The following is a 23,185-nucleotide window of genomic DNA, read 5'->3' as shown; positions in this document are numbered from 1 at the left end:
AAAATTCCTGTGGCTGATCCCATGGCAGTTTCCCTGGCCTCTGACAAGCCTTCCAAGCTGATTCCCAGTACTAATGTACTTCCCACTGATAAGAACATTTGAGCAGTGGATAGCTGGGATAAAAAAAAAATTACACATCCTCCACCCAGGCTTTCAGAGCCATTAACTACCAAATTCGGATGACTAAATGCTTATTCTTTGTGCTGCAGTCCTTGAGTAAGGTCATCACAGAGCCACACATACCAGAATCAAAACAGCATATACAGACCCTAGTTGTCCAACTTTCACAAATAGCCGGACACAGTATTAAATGCCGCTGCCATGATGTGGATGCCTCTTCCAGGGCAGTTGCTACTGGCTAAGTCATCAGGTTGTATGCTTGGCTGTGAAGTCAGCCTGTACCTGAAGATTTCAAATCTAAACTTTTAGACTGTCCTGTGGATAATAACCTTCGGTTTGGCCCACAGGTTTTCAAGGCATTACAACAAAAGACAAGACAATGAAAGACTGCCATCAGATTCCTCACTCCACAATTTCTAGGTACCATAGGAATTATCCATGAAAATCAGCTTACTTTGCTGGGAGAGACTCAGAGCCCTCTCACAAGTAAAGAAAACCCCCTAGAAAAATATTCCCAGATAAACAGAGAGTTACCACTCTGGGGAGGCCTCAGTTTGGTAGCAAGCCCATGTGACTTGTCTTCCTTCCTCTCCCTCCCTGATCCCAGCACCTCCATCCGCCTCTCAAGAAGACTCTCTCTCTCCTATTCTGGGAAACTGACCTTGTACAAATGGTCCTGAACATTATCAAGGAAGGCTATGCTATGGCATGGAAAAGCATTCCCTCTCTAAGGTGAATACCCCTGCCCTCTCCCAACCAGATTCACTTATTGGACCTCATTATCCAGGACTTAGAGGAGGTTCATTTTTACCTGCACCTTAGGAAAAGGTTTATATTTAAAAATCTTTCGTAATTCAAGGAAGGAGGGTCAATGGAGACCCATTCTGGACCTCTGTCAACTAAATTATTTTGTCCTCTCTTTCAAAATGCTTTCGTTACATACTGTTATGCCCTTTCTTTTTTCTTAGGCTTTCCTGATATGATTAGATCTAAAGGATTCCTGTCTGGATATTCCTATCCACCCTTCATGCTGAATATTTCTCGGGTTCTCTACTGAATCATCACATGTGCTGTTTACTGGCTTGTCTTTTGGTCTCTCTACAGCTCCAAGGGTTTTCACAATGTTTAGCTCTAGTGGTAGCTTTTTGCCGCACTCTGGGCATACATATCTTTCCTTACCTGGATGACCTTCTAATCCAGGCTCTGTCCAAGAACACCCACCTCAAGCATCTTTATTACACTGTACATCTCCAGATTCTTTTGGGGTTCACTATCACTAACAAAAAAAATCTCATCTCAATTCCATCCAGGACTTGGTCTTTCTGTGCTGCAGACTGGACACTTCCACTAGGCATGCCTTTATGCCTCAAGAGAAAGCTGCCATCCTAGCCATCTGCTTCATGAAACTCTCCACAGAGGCTCATTGCATGGCAAGAGAGATTCTCAGTGCTCTGGGGTTCATGTTTGCTGCAATCCCTGTGCTTTCCCTCACCAGACTACACATGAGAAAAATACAGTGGTATTTGAAATTGGTGAGGTCCCAACACTCAAATCTTCTCAATGCCCTCATTCCTGTTCTGTCCTGCATCAAGAAGGAATTTTTTTAGTGGCACAATCTGGTAATTTTCAGCCTGGGTCTCCATTCAGTCTAGCCCCACACAATCAAACCCTGTTCAGATGCCTCAGACAGGATATGGGGAGTTTGGACAGGAGACTACAAAGTTCAAGGAGAATGGCCTGCTCACTTAGTGAAGGACCACATCAACCTAAATGAAATGAGGGCAGTTCTGCAGGACCAGCAGATTGTCTCACACCTCTGGAAGCCAGGCACTCTACTGGTGTACACAGACAACACCATGGTGATGTAGTAAATAAACAAGCAGGGAAGCACAAGATCATACTCCTTGTGCAGACTGGCAAAGGAAGCCTGACACTTTGCTTCCCACCTAAATCTGACACTCACTGCAGTATATATATATATTCCCTCTCAGGGAAACCTTGTGGTAGAATTATTTAAGTAGAGACATGGAGGACCCTCATTAATGGACTTGAAACAGTAAGGTCTTCAAAGCAATCACAAACTGCACTGAACCCATCTCCACTAGTATTGAAGACAGATACTTTCTATTTCTCACTCTGGAAACTATGCTTTGATGGCAGTAAATGACCTGTTTCACTGAGGATCGAGTCTGTCTTTTGTTTTACATGTTCCTATTGTACTTCTTTGCCTTTTGCTGCGTTTAGCTTCTCACTACTTTGTTCTCTACGGACTAGCCTACCACTGACAAGAGCCTGGGCACACATTTTTCCCAAGTGCCCTCACTGAGATTTTGCCCTGACCGCTGGCTACTATCTCCCACCACCCCCAGACACTAAACTGAGCCACCGGGAAGGCAGACCTCCCCAGGGAAGCCTAGGCCTGACCACACTTGGAGGCACACCACCATCTGGAGCCTTTTTCAAGGCCTTATAGATTGAGTCAGACATACAGGACCCATCACCACAGCCTTTTTAAAGGCTCTACCAGGCCATTGTTTAAGCTCACCACAAGGCTACTGGACTCCCCAGTAGAGAGAACACCAGCTGGGAGCCTTTTTGAAGGCTATACAAAAGGTTGCACAGCCTTTCTCAAGGCTACTATGGTTGGATTATCCACAGCCTTTCTCAAGGCTACTATGGTTTATCTATGGCCCTCCCCAAGGCCACTAAGGGGGCAGCCCTTAGGAACCTTTTTCAAGGCTGTACTGCGGTTCCTGCTCTATAGAGCCTTTTTCAAGGCTTCCTCCAGGGAGGACTCATCCTAGCTGCATTACACGGGTAATTGTGTTGACATTTTTCCTCCTCTCATCAGGAGCTCTTTACCCCACTCCCCACAGCCTACCTTACTTGGCTTTGTATTTCTAATGGACAGGGAAGTTCCTCTATGTACGCCGTCCTCTGATTCTGCTTCCAAGACTACTGCTCAAGGTCCAGATGGAATCTCCAAACCTTCTGCTTCTGGCCAAGACAACAGTGGCTTCCTTTCCTGTTTCACCTGTTAGAGGAAAATTTCTGGAGAATGCCTAAACAACCCATCATCACTCAACAGAATGGGCAACATCTTCAGCCCAGTGTGACCTCCCTCCATCTTACTCTCTGGATGATAGGATTTTAACCCTTAAAAGACATTTCTTGTTTGAAGAGGTGATTCAGGTTCTAAAAGAAGCAAGGAAACCAAACCCTATACTAGGAAGTCATACACTGACAAGTGGAAAAGGTACTCCACCTGGTGCCATAAATACAGACTGCACCTTTAGTCAGATACTCCCACTGTACTTAAATACCTCTGTGAGCTACTCTACTGTCAATGCATAATTAGCTTTGGAACCCCCTCTCACGTCAGGGCAGAGGTTAAACGTTTTCTGACAGGATTTGGCACCTTAAACCTCCAAGGAAGCCCATAGGACATAAACTTTGTGTTGGAAAAACTTAATTTGCTTCCTTCTGAGCCAACACTTTCTGCCTTCCTAAAACTCTGCACATGGAAGACCATTCTGCTTCTGGCCCTCACCTTAGCTTGTAGAGTTTTTGAACTTCTTGTGCTCACTGCCATTACCCTTTTTCTCTTTTTCCATAAAGACAGGTAATCCTTAAGACCAGTCCCTCCTTCATACCTAAAGTAGTTAATGAGCTGACCCTCAACCAGGCTGTCAGCCTGTCAGTTTTCTTCCCCAATCTGCAGAAAAAAGGGGGAACGAATCATACCACACTTTAGAAATTCAATTAAAGTTTTACTTAGACAAAACTTAGGACATCAGGAAAACAAATCAGCTGTTTGCCTCCTTTATTGACTCTCAAGTTGGGACAACCAGTTTCTAAACAAACTGTTGCATCCTGGATTTCAAAGGCTGTCTCCTTATTTTCACACCATGGGAAAATTTTGCCCTACTCCCCAAAAGCACATTCCACTTGGGCAGTGGCTTCATCTGATGCCTTTTAGAATAGGTATCATATCCATTTTAGAAGCTGCCCCCCCCCCCCCCGGTCTTCTGTTCACACCTTCAATAAACACTATGTTAGACACCTTCTCTATGTCCAGGACAGCTTTTGCTGTAATCTTTGTCTAGTTAGTCTCCTGGACTTTTCTGCCTCACTTTAGCCTTCCACCCTTCTCTCTACAGCTCTGGGAATCTGCCCATCTGTTATCAATACTGCAACAGTGATTTCAGCCAGAACATATTACAGTTGTGTAAGAACAAACTTCCTATAACAGTAGAAATCCTGCTGATGACTGTTGCAGTAGTACTTTTCTCCTTCTTTTCTTGCACTGACAGACACATAACACATACAGTTCATATCATTACCTTAGGCGGAGTTTGCTTCCCTGTTCAGTCTACACCCCTCCTAGCTGACCAGTCTTCTCTGACAGTTGTCTTCAGGCCACTGGATTCTAGGTAGTCTGAGGATGTCGTGCGCAAGTCTGTTTATATACTCCATAGATGAGTTGAGGTCACCATTCAGACATACACCCTCAGGAAGGTAAAACTGTGTACACCGGCTGGATGTCCATGAACAACAACCCATCTGTTGTCAATACTGCAACAGTGATCAGTAGGACATCTACTGTTGTGGTAAGTTCTTAGACAACTGTACTTTATGGTAAGTTTGCTTGCACGACTGTACTTTCATCTTTTAACGGTGCTTCTTGATTCCCTAGTAATGCTTTACTGAACGAACCTGTTATGTTTAGTTTATGTGTCACTTATCTTATAGTTTTGCAAATTAAGTGACATATTGTGCTTCTTGGAAGTGACTAGTACAAGGACTTTCTGAATATGCTTTTCAAGGGTTTGTGGTATTTTTCCACCTGAGCCTCTGTATCATAGACTTATTCATGAAATTTTTTGCATCCATACACCATTGATAAGTCTATTTTCTACCTTACCATCTGTTTGTATTCATCAATAATGATATTGAGCCATAGGCAACTTGTCCTTCCTGTTTCTTAGGAGCACAGCTTCAGTATCATTCTTACTACAATTTATTTGCGACATTATTAGCTTATTCAAATTGCAGTATTTTAAAGTTGGTGCATCTGAATCTAGTTTAAGCATTTCAGGTACTTTCCAGTTTACAGCTCTTATTTCTAGGCAGCACTGTACTTCATTTTTAGAAACATAGTTATTTCAGACTAAGTTATTACATTTATTTTACTTTTATCCATGTTCAACTTTGTCATGTTGCCTTCATGTAGTCAGCAGCTGTATCAATTTCCTGTCATACTCTACTTGTGTCTGACCCCACACCAGTAGGTCATGTGTTGTGTTTACAATGTGTTACAAATATTCTGTTGTGCAGCAGCTTGTTGGAGTATCTCTGTTGGCACTGAAGTAGCAAGTGGAAGAGTAAAGAATATGTAAAGTCCAGATAGTGTTTTAAAATGCACAATCTGGAGCATTTTTTCATCGAGCTTTATTTGCCAGAAATCTGGTTTGCACCTGTTACTTGAAGTAACTTGCCATTTGGCATTAGTGTAGCTACAAGTTCAGCTTTAAACACTGGCTAATGCTCTCTTGTAATATTTTTTTTTCCCAGATCTTGCAAATTAATTCAAGTACGGATTTTATTTTTCCTTTGCAGTAGTTGCCATATTCCAACATTCTTTTGGCTGTATTTCTTATCGACACCTAAGACTCCATTTGCTTCACCTCTCATCTTAAAAGCTACTGGTGCCTTCCCAGAAGGAAGAATCGCTACCATAGCAATAGTGTTTAGTTTTACGTCCACCCAAGAAGGTGTTCCTAATAATGTAACTAAATCAATATAGTCATAAAAGATGTCACTCCTATGGTTATGTACTAGTATATCTGAAATGTGCAAATGATTGTGTGATTGTTTCTGTACACCTGAGTGATTACTTTCACACTGTGATTTTGTGTTACATGTTTACGCTGTGTGAAGCCAAATAACCCATCATATTAAGTTAATTTATTTAAGTGTTACAGTTTGAAAAGGAGATTTATATTTTCTCATTTTTAAATTTATATCAGCATTATTTGACTCAAACCTCCAGCTGGTGGTCAGACTGTATGAACTCTTAACTTTAATATTGAAACTAAGCAGTAAACATGCTGCTGTTCAACATGAAAATTATTTTGAGCATGCTTGCCTTTTCCACATATCTTTAGGAAATAATTCTGTGTAGCACAGATTCTACAAAATCAATAATTAAAAGCACACTTCTAGTCTCAACCAGGATGGGAAACATTTGTGTACATGTTTATTTCTCTGGATTTTAGGGTTCTTTTTTCTTATACTCTACAGTGCATTCCCATGTGACTCTTTTTCATACACATTATTGTAGAAGTATATTTTTCACTTGTTTTACATGCACACTCACTGTCTTTTGACTTATTTAGCTCAAGGAAAGTCTGCTTTTGACTGTGTGCCCTTGTGTAAAAAATGGTGAGTAAATGGCAAGCTGTTTCTAAGCTTACAGTAATTCATCAACTTCTACCTTACTGATGTGGTTTTGTTTTTCTTCTCTTACGAAAAAAAAGGTAATAGAGACCAGCTGCAAAGATACGTGAAAAACTTTATTATTCAAGAAACACATGTTTGCATGCACATTCATCTTTTGAACATTGTGTATTTTTTTGTAAAGTGCTGTTCCCAAAAAACAGCTTTTAAAAATCCCACTGAACATGGAAGTCTTAGAAAGAATGAGTCCTGATGTTATCACCAAAAAACAGCCTGGCAGTGACAAATGGAGCCAATAAAGGACAAAACACCCAAATCTAAGGTCCATAAAATATGTTTAATAGTTGTTCTCTTACAATTAAAATTCTCAATAAGGATTAAGCACTTTCATTTCTTATACAGGGAACTTCTTCAGAATCACAAAGGTTACATGAAATAACATTTAAATAGCCCCACAAATCCTTCTGCCTTTATTCTGATCCTGTTATCAACAAACTGTCGCTTGGAAGAGGGGCATCCTTCTGTCATCTCTGGGATAAATAAATAAATAAAAATCAAAACAATGAAAATAAGCTGATCACAAAAGAAATGTAAAGTTTCTTTTTTTAATCAGAACGCTATAACTCCACCACACATCAAATTTGTCTGAATAGTGGTGGTATTATGGAAAGAGTTTTTGAATAGTAAGAAGGGTTACGGTTAGCAGGTACTAGTAAAGGGGGCAGGGGTACTCAGGACATTGTTCTAACATAGCTGTGGCATGTGTCACCCCTCCTATTGCTGCTAACCTCGTTAAGTTTGACCATGAAGTTGTAACCATATCCATCAAAATTAGTAAAACCCATGCAACCAAAAATTCTGACTTCAAATGGATAAACCTTATTATACTTTATGGTGAATTATCAAATTTCACTTAGAATATCACCAGTCCCAACTTTGAGATAGCTGCTTACCTATACTAAGAAGTTCCTTTACTATATAAGTTGTGTCTAGACCTGAATGTCCTTCCTAGAACAAAATGTAATAGGAAGTTTAAGAATATGCCACCCCAAATTCAGCAATTAACATTACTTCAGACCCAGGGGAAACTGCAGAAGCATGCCAGTAATTGTCAGAGATAGTATCACCTCTGGGCAAATTTTCTATGACCCTATTAACTGTAATCCAATTTACCCACAGTAAAAATCCTTGTCAGTTCACACTGCTGTATGTCACTGCCCTTTTTCCAGTAGACTATGATAGAATCCTGAGTGCACAGTAAATAAACTACCCTTAAACAAAAAATACCTTCATACTGGGATATTTCATTTATTCTTTGATCATGTTGAATATGCCCAAAGATTTTTCGACTTAATTATTTGTTTTGAAGAATTATTATTCACTACCAATCCCAGTAGAGGTCAAAATATTCAAAGCCAGGTCCTCACTTTCATTGCTCCCAAGTGTATCAGGCTTTTAATATTTCCATCCCTAATTAAATTGGACCACAAATTAGAGCACTTGTCCCTTAAAACCAAGAACAATGTTAAACATTTCTGAGTTCATGGACTTAAAACATACAAACGTACTTATTCTTTTGTGATGAGCTATGTAGCTTACTTATGTGTCACCACTCACAGTGAAGCTTCAGCTGCTGCTACTTCCTGTGAACTCACCTCTCACATACAAAAAAGTGCATAGGTCTAGCAGCCCTCACTGGAACCATATGGAAAGGAAAGTTTAAATATATGTCATCTTGGTGGTTCACCACTGTAAGTAAACACTGTTACAAAAGAAGAAAGCATTTGAAGTAAACTGGACTCGCATAAAGACTGAACTAAAATCAGCAAAGAAATAAAAATGATTGCCAGAAAGTTCAAAGTTGAACATATGAAGCCTAAGACAACTTGAAATTCTTCCTTAATTACATTTAAAAAACTGAGAATTAACACCTTACAATGTGCTCAACTAATCTAAAATGTCATCACCCACTCTGAACCTAAAGACATAGCTGTCATACTAGCCAGATTTAGTGCTAACTTTACTTCAGAAACAATCATTGAAATTCCACAAATCCTTGAGTCCCACTCAGTTCATAAGGTAAAAATGGAATTTGTCTAATATTAAAAAGACCAGTTCTGTGGACCCAGGCAGTTTACTTGGATGCCTAATTAATTGTTAGATGTGCATGCTTGCTGATGTCCTCCTATTCATGTTTAAAGGGTATGGATTTGAGATTTAGCAAACAAGCTGTAGGTAGTGCCTCTTCATAAAGGAGGCCTCACCCCAGACCCTGGGAATTACAGGCCCAGTAGCTTAACTAACTTAATCTCTAAGGCCATGAAATGTATCACATCTGACTTTGTAAACTGTGATATTGAACATTTAAAACAATTTGACCTGTAACAGTTTGTTTTTGTGAAGCGCAGCTCATGCCTACTTAACTTACCTATTTTTATTTTATTTATTTTACATTTGTTTACCGGAAAGGTCCGACTGGACATACCTGTCTTTTTTCAGCAGAGGCCTAGGGAGAAAAGCTCCAAAACATTTGGTAAGATACAAAACATAAGATGATTGCACAGACATAGTAGTTTAAACATACAATTAATAAATATAATAGCATACAAAATATGGTAAGAACCATAAGATACAACAATTGTGATTTACAGATAGTATAGTAGAGGTAAAATAAAAATTGTAATGAAAAATACTAAACATGTTATCTATGAGGAGGTATTAACATATTTACTTTTGGGTCAAGCACATAAGGCAGAACTGTTCTGCTTACTCTAGGGGAGAAATAGTAATATAAGATGACAAGAAAGAGAGTATGCAGCTGAGAATAAATATATGAAGTGAAATTGTATGTAAAAAAAAAATAAATAAAAAAATGAACAAAAGAGAAAATGAGTAAACTAAAAAACACTTCCGAAACTAAAGCTGAAAAAATGACACTAACTATTGAATGCAGTTTAGTGCTTTCATCCTTTAATTGTAATAGGACTTCAGATCTAAATTTAAAATAAATAGTCCCACACTTTTAAAAGAAACTGTAAAATCAGACATTCTTTTAGAACTACATAAACCAATAACAACTTTTAAGGAAAGGTGGTGTGGTTAAATATTTAATATTTAAATTTTCATTCAGACCTGGTGCAGCCTCTGCATTTAACAAAAGCTCCCACTTAGGTCTCTTACTTCAAGAAGAGTTTCAACATCATCTCCAAAGACATATAATTGTTCTAGTACTAAAAATTTACATCCAGTGAAACCAAAACAATGTAAATTATATTTTCCTAGAGCATTGGTGCAGATTTTGTGTCTGATGGCCGCATTGTGCTATTTGATGCTTTCCTTGAAATTGTATGTAGTTAATCTGTGGAAGTTTTAATGAAGATGCTTAGTGGATAAGGAAGAGACATTTGCATGTCCAGGAGTTGTTTAGATAGGATTTAAGCTGATTTTCTGAAGGTGGTTTTGTTAGATTGCACCCCATTTTCAAGTGGTAGGTGGTTCCAAATCTTGGCATTGGTACTAGAATAAAGGGAGTCACCAGAGCTGTGACTGCTTTTAGAAACTGCAGTTAGAGCCTTGTTAGTGGAGCTTGGTTCTTGGTAATTGATGTCGTGGGTGATCAGGTCTTGTGAGGCTGGAGTTTTGTTGGGATGATACGGTATTTGGTGAGCTAGAATAAGTTGGTTTAGGGCTAAGGTGTTTGGGAGTTCCAGCCAGGAAAGTTGTTTTAGGGCTTGACAGTGATGTGTTCGATAGGAGGAGTTTGTGTCAAATGTTGCTATTTTGTTGTAGCATGCAGATAGCTTGTTTAAATTGCACTTATTTAGATTAACTAGGACTGGAGAGGCATAAAGTAAAGTTGAGAGAAGATGGGTTCATGCTAAGATGACTTTACTGTTATTAGTTAGGAAGTTTTTACATCTGTAAAGAGTACCTAGTTTTTTGTGGACGTTTCTTATCGTTAGAGCTATATGTTTATCAAATTTCATATTATGGTCAATGTGTAACTGGAAAAATTGGGGTAGTGTCTGATGTGAAAATAGTGAATGGGGGAATGGATGTACTGTTGCTTTAGAGGGTTAAAAGAGCATAAGTTGGGTCTTTTTAGGATTTAGTATTAGCTGGAAGTTTGATAGCTAGGTTTCAGTGGATGTAAAGGCTTCTTGGGTCTTAATTTGTAGTTGTTGGAGAGTGGGGGCAGAGCAGATTAGGGTGGAGTTGTCTGCATATTGATCCAGGTTAGCTAGAGAGGTGACTTTATGCAGGTTATTTGTGAATATAGTAAAAAGTAGACGTCCAAGAATTGATCCTTGGGGTACTCCTAGTTTCACAGGAAGAAGTGGGGAAAGGGAGTCTCTCCACTGAACGGCTTGTTGGTACTGAGAGAGGTAGTCTTGAAACCATAATAGTGTGAGAATAGTTAGTTCTGTACACTACTGTTAGCACTTAGTAAACTTCTTGAGAAGGTTATGTAAGCTTTGGACAGTAGACTCTCCACCAATGCAGCATATCTAGATATAATCAAGGCCTTTGGTAGAGTTTACACATTAGCATTGTAAACAGACTAACAGATAAAGATAGACTTTTTACATCGTAAGATGGATTGCAAATGGGCTGAAAGAACTCACAAAGTTAAGGTGGCAGGTGCCACTTCAGAAAGCAAGAATTTAATCAGTGACATGCCACAATACTCAGTAATAAGACTCTTCTTTTGGTGTGTGTATGTGTGTGTGTCTGTCTGTCTGTTTGTGTGTGTGTGTATATATATATATATATATATATATATATATATATATATATATATATATATATATATATATGTATATATATTCCTTTGTGATCTCCATAGCTTATGGTTAATCAGATTTGCCAGTGACTACAAATGGAGTCTCATCATCCATTTCCCCACTGATACAGAAGCACTTACGTAAGAACTAGTCCTCACAGACTAATAGTGTACAGAGAAAGAGCGCAAACTATGTGCTGCATGCAAACATTTATAGTATTATTACCATTAGGAAATGCCTCTCATCTGCATTTTACATTATAGCCAGTGGCGGCTGGTGACTTCAAATCAAAGGGGGGCTGCAGGAGACAGCTAAATGGGTAGGGCCAATGGGAAGGGGTGTGGCCAACTAGAAAGGGGAGGAGCTATGCTCAAAACCACAAAAACTGGAACTTTAATTAAATACGCTGCCCTGGGTGCCAAACCGTCATTATGAGAGTCCAATCAAGACAAAATGAAGTGTAGAAGAAAAAAAAATATTTCAATGCATTGGCTACATGACAGCTTACTTAATATCTAGGTGGAAACAAAAAGGTTGTGAGGCATGAAAAAATAAATTACTTTTTAAATACATTACTGGAATGCCAGACAAAATCAAGTATAAGAAAAGCAAGCAGCACCTTGCACTGCAATTATAATTATAGTTTATATTCAGCTTTATTAAAGTACCAAGTAACATGCTGAAAGTAGCAATTTCTGATACCCCCACTTGTAAAAATGCTTCTTATCCAAAAAAGACCTGCTGCCTGACAACAACTATCTACTTGTTTCATAGGGAAAACATGATCAAAGTAAAAAATGAAACGCAAACAAGAAACAAGCTCAAGATACATTGCTTAAAGGATTATTGTACAGGTAGTGGACCACACATGATAGAGTGGCATTCTGTTTGGTTTACAGGTAAAGCCTGCAAAGATGACTGCAAGTCTCCAACAAATGTAATGAGCTTCTTAAAATAATATAATCCTGTCCTTTATTACAAATACTGTCATATGCATTTCAATACCCAAGGTTTATACATTATCTAGTTATGTAAGTATTCTCTGCATGGCAACAACAGAAAGGCTTTCAGTGTTGGCAGTTTTTTAACAGTATGCTTATTAAAGCTTACTTGCATCTTACAATCTCAGACAAGCTTACCTGATGGTCACTAAAGCACTACTACTTAAACACAGAGCAACAGGCACTTTTTGAGTAATAATAAGCATAAATCAACAGTATAAAAATATGACAGAAACTAGAACATTCTGCAAAATCAAGGACAGAATAAAAGTAGTACTTGTGTCTACCTTGGATGGGGGGATACTCTGCACATTTGCACTGCATAACTGCTCCTTGCCTTGCTTAAACACATCCAGAGTCATTACATGGGGGAGTAGGGTGCAACAAGTTTGTCACAATTTGAAACGTCTCTGGCTGACTATGATGGGCCTGACACATTTGTCATACCTCTTAACCTCAGAGCAAGAAATCTGGACAAAGCCATACATAGAAGTGGGACAAAGGCCCAAAAATAAGGACACTTTTTAAATATTGCTCTTATAAACTTAGAAAGATAATAGAATAGTAGGTCTTGCATTAGTATGAATTTTCTGAAGGGTATAAAATCTGAAACTCAAATGTCTGTCATTATTTTCTAACTTCAGTCTTTAATGATTTGCCACAAATTTGCCAAAAAACACAATTATATGAAAAATGGACCAAAAATGTAATGCAAAAATATAAAATAGCCAGACAATACAGCTGGGGACCTATCAAAGAAGGGACACTTTTTTAATAATTACTACTGCTAACTTTAGCAGCTGACAAAATAAAAGAATCTACATGCATTTCTGAAATAAAGTAATCCATAACTCTGATTATCACAGTTATTTCTTAATTGCAAACCCTCCACGTTTTCTTCCAAAATTGCCATTTTGTGGCAGGATTATTAGGGGAAGAGCAACATCTTGAGCCAAAATTGGGGACAGGTGAGAGGTTTGGATATGCCTAATTCTGTAAAGCAATGTATTTGCATGTACCTCTCAACCTGTTAATGCAAGAAATCTGTACAAGGCCAAATATACTGGGGGAACATATAAACAGTACTAAAAATTGTTGTATAAACTGAGACAGTTGATAGAATAACAGCTCTTGCTTTAGCATGCATTTTTTGAAGGTTATGAGGTCTGAAACTCAGTGTCTGTCATTATTTACTAACTTACTTTCTAAATTATTTGCCAGAAAACCACACACTTTATGAGGAACAAACCAAAAATAAGAAGCAAAAATCTATTCATTCTGTGAAAATCTGGACAGTTAAGAGGTATAGTTCAGCCGGGGCTGTCTTTGAGTTTGCCGCCCTTCCCCCTCACAAAATCATGGTCGAATGGAGCCTCCCCCCTGCAGCCATTCCAATGAACCATTACTTGGCGATTTCACCCCATTTACTGTAAACACTAATATGCATACTGCTTTACTTCTATGATGATTTAGACTTCATTTGAAGGTTTTTTTTGCATTTTACAGCGCAAACACGAAAACATCTGCTAAACAAAGATATGCAATCTCACAATGAAAACAGACTTATTAGCATTAAAACTTATCTGCCCTTGAAACTCACATTCATTGAAACAGCATTGAAACCCACGTTCATGTTATGCTATTAACAATGCAAGCAGACTCAGCATAAGCAGCACTAAACTTTTGTTCCCCTGCAGCTCTCAGCTTCTTGTGAAATCTACTTGACACTCAACTGTATCTCTGAACTTTGCAGCCCAAGAAATCTGGAAAAAGCCAAAATTTAGAGGGGGGGGGAGAGACCAAAAAAACAGGGACACATTTTAAAAATTGCTTATATAATGTTGGAAAGTTGCTAGAATAAAATGCTGTGTTACCACCATACATTTCACTGCCAAGTATTGAACCCAGGACCCTGTGCAAAATAGTCAGAGCAATATACCACTATGCCAAATCATCTGCTTTATGAAAGAGAGGAAGACTGAAACTTAAATGGCTACCATTTGGTGAATTCAGTTCTCACCATAGCTGTCAATATCTTAGCTCAAAACACCTGAACAAAGCCAATAATGTGGGAATACAGTCCCAAAAATAGGGACAAATTTCAAATATCCATCTTATAAACTTAGAAAATGCTATAATAATAGATTTTGTGTTACCATGTACTTTCTGAAGAATATGAAGTCTGAAATTCAAATGCTTGTCATTTTTATTTATTTAACATTTGTCAACCAGGAAAGTCTGACTTGAAACAAAAGCCAATCTTCAGCAGAAACACTACAGACACGTCTTTGTAAGATGTGAGGACACCAGAGCAAAACCCACACAAACATAGGGAGGACATGCAGACTCCACACAGAAGGCACACAAGCCAAGAATCAAACCAGACAACCTGTAGCTGTCGCACAACAATGCTACTACTGCACCACTGCACTACTGACTGTGTTAAGAAACAAAAATATAGAAACCACCGATTTTATGAGGAACAGAACAAATACGAGGCAAAAATCTGCAAATTTTTATAACTGGTGGTAGGTAGGGAATTCAGGCTCTTGCCACTTGTGCCCAAGATACGGGGTTCAAGCCTTATTCTCTACCCACCACCATGTAGCACCTGGGACATTTTACACCACACACAGGCACACTACCTGAGCCAAAACTAAAGTCCTTTCCTGTTCTGCTGTACAGCCTGCGCTAAGTCTGCTGAGTAAATCCCTTCCTGCCTGCGCTAAATCCGCAGAGTAAATCCCTTCCTGCTCATGCTAAATCTGCCGAGTAAATCCCTTCCTTCCCGTGAGAGCACCTAGTCCTTCCTGCCTGCGGACATTGCAGTCCGATCTCCTTCCAGTCTATGCAGTTGTGACTGCTGGGAAAATTAGGAGTTGAATGCTGTCTTCATACTTCGGACTGCTGGAGGAGATAGTCCGGATTCTATGCACATGCTCCAGACTGGTTCACCAGCAGTCTGAATGCCGCACATGTGCATTGTTCCAGGACTTGTGTTTTTTGTTTTATTTTACTTTTTTACAGCTGTGAGGGCTGCAGTCCAATAGTACAAGCCGCCCCTGATTATAGCCCATACCCCACTCAATGCAGACATATAAATTAGGGATTTTTGAACCTGGGCTGACAGCTCCCTCACCTTTAATCGCCATGTTGCAATAGTAATAAGGAAATTGTTCAGTATAGCACAACAAGTTAAAGGAGATTTTTTCCCTCTGTACACTACCCTAATTTCACCAATTATTGAGTACAGTGGCCCTTTCTGCATGTACCTATATGTCATGTAGCTGGAAAGGTCAGAGCTTTTTCCTGGCTTAATGATTATTGGCAAAAAACAATACTCTTAGCTACCATGACATACTAAAATCACTTTCTGTAATACTCTCTCTTATAAGCTTCTGCATGGTGATCTATGCCTGGAATTCTTTGCCATCAGAAATACTATCCTCATGGAACTCTTACACCATCACCGTAAGAACAGCTACATTAATACCTGAACCAAGGATTTAAACATCTATCGGCAAATAAATGAAACATGTGGAGTATGTTCACTACCCAGTATTTACCCCATCTCTGAAGCAAATTGCTTCTATATGTTAAGCAAAGTGACAGAGTGCACGATAAATTGAAATTTTGCCACGTGTGCACAGCTTCTTTCATTCCACTCTGCTAGTGCGGGCTTCTTCACTTCCCTTCTGTAGCCCCCAAAACCAAGTATACTAACTTGAAAGTTGCAACATCTTGGCAAAAAAGGATATACTTTTATTTGCTAAAACCAAGTATTCTCCCTTTCTCTAAGGTGGAGACACCACTGAGTTAATATATTTAGTTTCAGGTGTTTGGGGCACATACACCTGCAAAAACATTTTTTTTAAACAAGAAACATTTTTATCAAATGACTGGATATGTTAAAAGTGATGTATGATGCTTCCAGCTTCAGTTGTGTTGCACAGTTTGGAATGTATAATGTTTGCAACTGAGATTGTGTCGCTGTGGTTTATTGTCATTTATATAAATGCAAAAACATATTTTTAAACCGATGACTCATCAATATACATCACAACTTGTGGAGCTCTTCCATATGTTCAGCAGCTGTATTTATTACTTATTTTGGTTTACTGCACAAAGCAATAAATTGATGCAAATACTTGATGTTCAAGTTGCGAAGGCAGGCCTGTCATGAAGTCATTAAGGATTTCCATTGTTAGTTAGCATATGTTTGACAGTCTGGGCAGTTAGCTACATAGTTCTGATTGTATAGAATTTGCTTAACTGAGAAATGATTCTGCAGCAAGTATCTTGATTCACTACTCTTGGTGCACCAAGATTGCACCTTCATATTTATTTGAAGAACATTACCTTTCCTAGACTAAAAGAGCTGCTTGGCTAATATTTGCCTTCATCTGATGAGGTGTAACTTTTGCCCAGCATTACAGCAGTATTTGCAAACAACCACCTACTGTTAACCTATTTTAGTATAATAGTGAAGGATAGTACACCATCAGACTGCTTTGATTCCATTGTACTTACATGAACTGTCCTAGCCATAAGTTTTTCGTGATCCTTATTTGGTGATTTACTTAAACATATGTAAAATGATATAGAAATTATTTCAAATAACTTTTGGACTTGTCAGCTAAGACTTATTGTTGGTAAACATTTTTTTAAGTGTAGCTTGTATTTTATAATGCATTGTTGTTTTGTGTATATCATTCTTGACTGACGATTGTCAGACTACTTTTTTGCCTCTTGCATGGGGCATGGCTGAAAATACTGGGAATAGATGTACCTTAACAATATCAGTGGTGCATCAGGTAGCAAACTCACCTTAGCTGCAGAAGACTGCGGGGTTCAATTCTCACACCATATTAATTGACTGCCAGCTGTGCAATGTAGCATAAGGGGAATGTTGCATTCCTGAGTGTGTTGTCTTTCAAATGTGATGTTAAGCCAAGGCCACATCTGCTTGAGTTAGTGATAGCTCAGGTGGATGCAAAAGATCCCATGGCACCTATTGAAAGAGTAAGGAAAATATCCCGATGCCCTGGCCACATTTCCCCTAGTAGTATAAATACCACCTCAGGTCTGTCTTGGAGAGACCACCTGCCTAGTAGTACTAAACCCACACAACAAAGGATAAATAAATAAGCTGGCCCACAAAACCTTTATTTATCTCTTCCAGTAAATAAAGTAGTGGCAATAAATAAGCTTATTTAGGAGTGCTATTGTAGTCCATTTTGCAGTGCAGATTTAAAATCTCTAGATGTTATGTGGTCCTATCTTGCCTACATTCATTACTGATGGGTTCAGAGCCGATAATCGGCTCCCACTCGGCCGACTATTTTCTAGCACAAAGTCTCTAATTGGCTGGGCTAACCGGTATTCCAGGATGCACCTCTCCCAAACTCCCAGATCTCGTTTGCCGGTCGTTGAGTTAGGACGTGGTCTCGAGCTTGGCTGTGGCTAAGTACCTTTTTGACTAAACTTTCTAAAGTTTTATATCTTTCTGTCAAACAAAAGCTATTTTCATAGCTATATTTGGTTTTGTGTGTGTTTTGAGCTTGTTACAGTTTGTGGAGCGTGTGTGTGGTTTCCTTGTGTTTGGCGGGCTAGGCCTGTTTAATTTAGAGGGACCTAGTCCTCTCCTTCGTCTTGTTTTTTCTCGTTGATTCCTAAGGAGCATTTAAATTAGAGTTCCTGTAGTGTATCCCACCTTCCTATTTTGTTGTTGAGTGTTTGGAATTTTTTGGTCGTGTCTAAAGAGTAAAAGGAGCATAAACCCTCCGGGTTTAAAAAATGCTCAAAGTGTGCCTATAAAATGTCGATCACAGATGGGCATGCCATCTGTGTTTATTGCCTTGGTGCGATTCACTTACAAGAATCCTGCAGTGTCTGCCATTCCTTCAGCTCTAGGGTGCTGCAGGAAAGAAAAAATAAACTGATTTTGAAGGGCCTGGTCAAGCCCTCCTTTGAAGAGGATATAGAATCTGCTTCTTCTACTGGAAAATCCAAATCCACCAGAACTAAGAAACAATCTCCGGCTCCATCTAGTTCCTTGGAGCCCCCGGAGAAGATTTTGAAAATAGTTACAACGTCCAGGGCTCCGTTGGCTTTGGAGCCGCAGGACAGGAGCTCCGGTTTGGATGCTGCTTCCTCGGCTCCATTGTCTTCGGGGCCGCAGGAGGGTATCGGTGGTACTGGAGTCGACCTCGGCTCCGATCATATTGGAGCCGATTCGGAGCCTATCACCCAGTGTTACACAGGAATCAATAGGTAGGAGATCCTCATCTCCCTCAGTTGCCTCCAAATCCGCTAGGTTATCTGATTTGGACGTGGATAGGGTGGTTCAGAGGCTCCTTCAGTCGCCGGAGTTAGCCAAATTGTTTTCGGCTCCAGAGCCTATTCCTTTTTCAGTACCAATGATTCCTCCTCCGAGCATTGTGTCATCGGAGCCGGAGTGTTCGGCGCCGAGTGATGTCCTTATGCCGGCTCCAGTACCCCTGGCCGGTTTATCAGAGCCGTCGTCGGCTCCAACCATTTCGGTTCCGTCATCTGGTTTCGGCACTCTGGTTTCCTCCGTCGGGCCCGAGGGGGATGCATCGGGACTTCTGTCGGCCCTGAGTCTTCCTCTTGGCGCTTCGGCTAGGGGGATCCTGACTCTGGTTGTGGTCTCGGAGACGGGTCAGTCCTCGGATTTGGGGGCACCCGCCTTCGAAGCCATGAGGAGCGCACTGGCCAGGTCATCAGTGACATCACTTGGATCGGCCACTCCGTCTCCATACACCCCGACTAGAGCCTCTGACGTCCCCCTATCAGTGGACAGTGGAGCTCGAAGGCCTGAGGGACACCCCCATGAGTGGTCCCCAGCTTTCTGAGGGTCCCTCAGAGTCTGTGCCTGAGGAGCCTCCCAGGAAGAAGCTGTGCAAGAGGAAGCACATAGACTCCCAAAACTAGTCCATCACCTCGGATACTGACCTCGATGATGCAGAGGAGTCCCCCAGGTCGTCCTCTGATGACGTCTCCTTCTCCGACATCCTGCAGATTTTGAGGCAGAGAGGCGACTGGCCTTCCAAGCCCCCCTCTGAGGAGGAGTCGGTATTCCTCAAGGCCTTCGGAGCTCAACCTTCCGCCTCCTGGGTGTCTCCACCCTTCGATGAACTCTTAGACCTGATTTGTCGAAGGGTGTGGGAGCACCCTGATTCCGTGGAACCAGTGCTCAGTCGTCCTAATAAGTTCCTGTCTGCTCCCCCGGGAAAAGAGTTTTCCACAAAAGGGGTCCCTGTAGATGCCATGGTGGTGGCGTCCGCTACTCAGCAAGGAGTTGCAGAGGCTTCTTCCTCTGTCCATCCTCCTAACAAGGAGTCCAGGAGTATGGATCGATATGGGAAGCATACCCTGTCTTCAGCGACCTTTACACTGCGGTCTCTGAATTACCTTTGTCACTTTACTCGGCTCCAGAGAGATCTCCTCAAAGAGTTGGGAGATACCTTGACGGGTAACGTGCCTGAGGCGGTAGCGCAGACTGTTAACGCCCAGTTGTCTACCCTTGGTTCCATTGCAAACTCGTCCATGAGGCTCATATCCTATGCAGCCGAAGGGGCGAGTAGGGCAGCTAGCTCAGGCTTGGCTCTTAGGGGGCAAGCCTGGATGCACCTATGTCACTTCGCGGAGGCCTTCAAGTCTTCCTTTACGGACACCCCCTTTGATGGGTCCTTTATTTTTGGACCCAAAGTGAAAGAGACTCTCACCAGATGTGAACAGGAGGGTAAGACTTTATCTGCCGTAGGGGCCCATTTTTCTCTTCCCTCTAGGCCTTATCCCAAGGCTCAGAGAGGAGGGAAGATGTGGTTCAAAAAATCACAAAAGTCTTTCCCAGCCATGCATGGTGAGTCCCCCTCCAGAGGCAGAGGTGGGGGGAATTATTCTGGAAGATGCCGTCCTACGGGCAGAGGAGGCCCCCGCAATCTGGGAGACCGTGACTCCTTTTGCGGATCCTCCTATCAGCATCCCTGAGGGATTGCCCGACTGTGCGGCTCTGGAGCCAGTCGGGGGTCGTTTTTCGAGGCATCCTCAAGCCTGGGAGAGCATCACTCAGGATCGATGGGTGCTTTGAGTAATCACCGGAGGTTACGCCATTCTCTTTGTTTCCCCCCTCCCCTAATCAAAAAAACCCCGGACGTTCCACCCAGTCAAAGGTATCAAGTAGCGCTAGAAATATCAAAGCTGCTAAGAAAAGGAGTCATCCAACCGGTCCCCTCAGACCAGATTGGATCAGGAACTTACCCAAGACTCTTTTTGGTGCCGAAAAAAACAGGGGACCTGAGACCCATCCTGGATCTCAGTCAATTGAATCACTACGTCCTGAAGTCCAAGTTCCGAATGGTCACTCTTCAATCCATCTTCCCATTGTTGGGAGAGGGGAGTATGGATGTGCTCCATCGACCTCAAGGATGCCTATTATCACATCAGGATAAACAAGGCGTCCAGGAATTATTTACGCTTCCAGCTGGGAGCCAGTCATTTCCAGTTTCGAGCCCTGCCCTTTGGTCTCACCACAGCCCCCAGGGTGTTTACCAAGTGCTTGGCAGTGGTGACAGCTCACCTGAGATGTCTAGGATTCCAGGTGTTCCCTTACCTGGACGATTGGCTCATTACCACCCCCACCATGCATCTCCTCATCCAAGCCAGAGAGGCTACCATAAACCTTTGTCAAAGGTTAGGAATTACACTAAACTGGGAAAAATCTGCCTTGCTGCCCTCATAGCATGTTGTATTTATAGGCGCAGAGTTAAACTTGGTCCTAATGAGGGCCTTTCTACCTCAAGAAAGGATGACAGTGTTGCAATCTCAGGTCCAGGCTCTATTGCCCCGGAAGAAGGTCCAAGCCAGGTTAGTTCTTCAGTTATTGGGATCCATGGCGGCGACCTTCATGTTAGTACCCTTAGCCAGGCTACATATGCGGATCCTCCAGTGGCTCCTTTCAGTCCAGTGGTCCTATCAAAGATTACCCCTCTCTCACCAAATTCTCCTCACAGAGCATTGCAGGCAGGATCTCTGTTGGTGGCTATGTTCCTCCAACCTGGACAAGGGGAGGAATCTAGTCCCCCTCTCTCCTGCTGCCACAGTGACCATGGACGCTTCCCAGATAGGGTGGGGGGGGCATTATCAGGGCAGAACGGTCCAAGGCACGTGGCAGGATCACGAGGTACACTTACACATCAGTGTCCTGGAGATGAGAGCAGTGCTGTTAGCGTTGCAAGCACTTCAGAGCTCTCTTCCCCGGGGAAAAATTGCTATTCACTCAGACAGCATGTCAGTTGTTTGGTACCTGAACAAGCAAGGGGGAACCAAGTCTTACCCCCTTTGCAGAGAAGCCATGAGAGTGTGGAATTGGGCAGTGTCTTCCCAACGGTTTCTAGTGGCAACGCACATTCCGGGAAAATCCAACGTGATAGCAGACAGGCTAAGCAGAGCTATTCTGATGCCTTACGAGTGGTCCCTGAACAACCGAGTTGCGACTCGGATCTTCAGCAAGTGGGGTCAGCCTTGCTGCGATCTCTTTGCCAGTCCCCTCAATGCCAAATGCAGCTACTACTTCACTCTGATCCCCCCACAGGGGGAGTCACCCAGGGACTCTCTTGTCCATGGTTGGCCTCCCGGTCTGCTCTATGCCTTTCCTCCGTTTTCTCTGTTACCAAGAGTGATTCAGAAAATCATTCACTTGGGAAGCAAGATGATTCTAATTGCTCCACACTGGCCCCGCCAGGTCTGGTTCCCCTTCCTTCAGCTGTTCACGGTGGAAGGTCCTTGGACTCTGGATCCAGTACCAGACCTTTTGACTCGTATGTCGGGACAGCTCCACCCCTCCCTACAGTCCCTCAGGTTGACAGCCTGGCTGCTCCACTTCCATCGATAGTTAGACTACATTCCCTTTTACCTGTAGTGGTGCATATTATTTCGTCATCTCACAAGTCCTCCACAAGAAGAATTTACTCTAGCAAATGGAAGAGATTTTCCATCTGGGCTCAGGCTCAAGGGCTGGACCCTTTCACAGCCCCTATATCGGCGGTCTTAGACTTTTTAGCTATGCTCTTCCAACAGGGCTCTGCTCCCTCTACCATTAAAGTGCAGCTAGCGGCCATTTCTAACTTCCATGTATCCTATGAGCCAGCTCTTATGGGCCATAAACTTTGCAAGGCCTTTTTGAAAGGAGCCTGGTTACTGCGTCCCCCTGTGTCAGAACCCGTCATGCCATGGGATTTAAATTTGGTATTGCAAGCCATCACTACTCTGCCCTTTGAGCCGGCTGCCACTTGTGAACTGAAATTCTTATCCTGGAAGACTGCTTTCTTTAGTGGCCATCACTTCGGCTAGAAGAGTATCAGAACTTCAAGCATTGTCCATTAGGCCCCCGAATTTGATATTCCATAAGGACAGGGTATCCTTGAGACTTAATCCTTCCTTTCTACCTAAGGTGTCGTCTACATTTAACCTCCACCAATCCATTGAGCTACCTGTGTTTTTTCCCAACTTCTCCAACAAGGCGGAGTTCAAATTTCATCAGTTGGATGTGCATAGACAACTAAGATTCTATTTACACAGGACGAAACACGTAAGAAAATCAGATCAATTGTTTGTCTTTTTTTCGGAGAATAGAACGGGTAGTTCTGTTTCCACGTGCACAATTTCCAAGTGGATTAAGGATTGCATTACCTTTATTTACTCATCAGCAGGCAGAAACTTACCCTTCCCAGTCAAGACTCATTCCACTAGGGCGGTCTCAACTTCAATAGCTTATCATGCAGGCTTTCCTTGGATGAC

The 23,185-nt window shown here is 41.6% G+C and overlaps 1 protein-coding gene across 1 annotated transcript in view; it reads left to right on the top strand.

The window, feature by feature from the left end:
- The window catches only part of EIF2A (eukaryotic translation initiation factor 2A), a 1,204,316-nt gene that overhangs the window by 248,314 nt on the left and 932,817 nt on the right, over positions 1-23,185 (top strand). The gene's annotated exons all lie outside the window — the stretch shown is intronic.

This window comes from Protopterus annectens, chromosome 2.part2 (assembly GCF_019279795.1).
Source record: "Protopterus annectens isolate FY-2018-M chromosome 2.part2, PAN1.0, whole genome shotgun sequence".
Taxonomy (NCBI): Eukaryota; Metazoa; Chordata; order Ceratodontiformes; family Protopteridae; genus Protopterus; species Protopterus annectens.
Note: the sequence above shows the minus strand (reverse complement) of the source record. Positions and strands in the feature narration are given on the sequence as shown.